The sequence below is a fragment of the Hemitrygon akajei genome, chromosome 25 (assembly GCF_048418815.1).
Source record: "Hemitrygon akajei chromosome 25, sHemAka1.3, whole genome shotgun sequence".
NCBI lineage: Eukaryota > Metazoa > Chordata > Chondrichthyes > Myliobatiformes > Dasyatidae > Hemitrygon > Hemitrygon akajei.
The window spans coordinates 16,417,175-16,419,550 of NC_133148.1; positions in this window are offsets into that span (position 1 = coordinate 16,417,175).

Sequence of the window (2,376 nt, forward strand, 5' to 3'; positions counted from 1 at the left end):
GGGTTATTGTTGCTCGCTGCCGCTTACGCACGGGAGGGGGGAGCTGGGGGAGATTTGGGGCTCTCACGTTTGGCTGTCGTTCATTCTTTGGGGCACTTCTCTGTTTTCATGGACGTTTGTGAAGAAAAAGCATTTCAGGATGTATATTGTATACATTTCTCTGACATTAAATTGGACCTTTGAATCTTTGAATTGGAATCTATTTCTCCAGCTTCGGTTTGCGCGATGAATGACTTGTTGTCTGCAACTTGTTGGTATGTGTTTTTAGTTTATAGGATGGTAACTGTGTTTTGGAAATCCTTTATGCATTATGCTTTGTGCTTTGGAAATGATTTATGATTTGGAAATACTTCATAATGTTTCAAGATAAGTTGGGTAAGGGAGTAATACAAAGAGATCTCGGAGTCCTTGTTCATCAGTCACTGAAGGTGAATGAGCAAGTGCAGCAGGCAGTGAAGAAGGCTAATGGAATGTTGGCCTTTATTACAAAGGGAATTGAGTACAAGAGCAAGGAAATCCTCTTGCATTTGTACAGGGCCCTGGTGAGACCACACCTGGAGTATTGTGTACAGTTTTGGTCTCCAGGGTTAAGGAAGGACATCCAGGCTGTAGAGGAAGTGCAGCGTAGATTCACGAGGTTAGTTCCTGGGATGTCTGGACTGTCTTACGCAGAGAGGTTAGAGAAACTGGGCTTGTACATGCTGGAATTAAGGAGATTGAGAGGGGATCTGATTGCAACATATAAGATTATTAAGGGATTGGACAAGATAGAGGCAGGAAATATGTTCCAGATGCTGGGAGAGTCCAGTACCAGAGGGCATGGTTTGAGAATAAGGGGTAGGTCATTTAGGACAGAGTTAAGGAAAAACTTCTTCTCCCAGAGAGTTGTGGGGGTCTGGAATGCACTGCCTCGGAAGGTAGTGGAGGCCAATTCTCTGGATGCTTTCAAGAAGGAGCTAGATAGGTATCTTATGGATAGGGGAATCAAGGGATATGGGGACAAGGCAGGAACTGGGTATTGATAAGAATTGATCAGCCATGATCTCAAAATGGCGGTGCAGGCTCGAAGGGCCGAATGGTCTACTTCTGCACCTATTGTCTATTGTCTATAATGATTCAATACTTGAAGATAAGATAGAAATCCTCTGAGTTTTTAATGTGCTTTAAGAATGTATGGAAATAATGTATATCACTGTAAACAAATGAACCATGTTTTAAACTGTGTATATTGTTAGCTGGAAGCAACTTCTCCCTGGGAAAGGGCACCCACCACTCGAATAGTGGGTACTGGCAGCTAAACTTGCCACAGAGCATAAACAGTGAATTAATTAGACTTTGTATATTGGGTAGTTACACTATAATCTCCCTATAGTGAGAGCACTTGTGGCTATTTATATTTATTAGGGCTTAAACGTTACAGCTTAGAAATTTGCAGTAGCAAACACAACATCATCACAACAGGGAACATGTACAAACTCCTTACCGACTGTGCCAGAATTGAACTCTGAACTCCAGAACATCCCAAGCTGCAATAGTATTGTGCTAGCCACAACACTACAGTGGTATCTCCTAGTTTGTTTCTGCCACCTTTCTTAAAATGAGGAAAAACACTGCCTGTGCTCCAGTATTCTGGGATCTCACCTTTAGCTAAAGCAAATAAAAGGACCTCTAGCAAAGTCCCAGCAATCTCCAGTCTTGTTTCTTGGTGTTCTTCAAGAACCCCAATATCTTCTGCTTCTTGATATTAACAATAACTTCCTGCTCTTATTACCCTGCACGTCGTTCTCCTTGGTGAATACTCATTTAGTGTCTCACCCACCATCGCTGCAGATACAAATTCCCCCCTTTGCTTTGAATTACCCTATTTTTAATATACCGGGTACTTTAGAAATGCCCCAGTATTCTCTTTAATTTGACTTGCCAAGGACATTTCATGGCCTATTTTAGTCCTCCTGGTTCCCTGTTTAAGTTCTCTCCTACTTCCTCTATATTCATCCCAGGGTCATTCTGATTTCAGCACCCTAAACCTTACAAATGCTTCCTTTTAACTTTTGACTAAACAATTGAAACAAGGATTGAAGAGTTGAGGCCATAACATGATCAAAAATTCTAATCAGTTGCTTATGGTAGAATTTACAATTAGAGAAACCACATTGTCTTGCACAAAGTTTGCAATAAATTTGGAATTCTCTTCTTGTTTCTTCCCAACTTCAAGATTTTTGAAGTGACCAAGGTGATTGATGAGGGTAAGGCAGTGGATGTTGTCTACTTGGAATTTAGTAAGGAGTTTGACACAGTCCCTTATGGTAGGCTGATCCAGAGAGTAAGAAGCATGGGATCCATAGTGAATTGATAATTCAGACCCAGAATTAGATT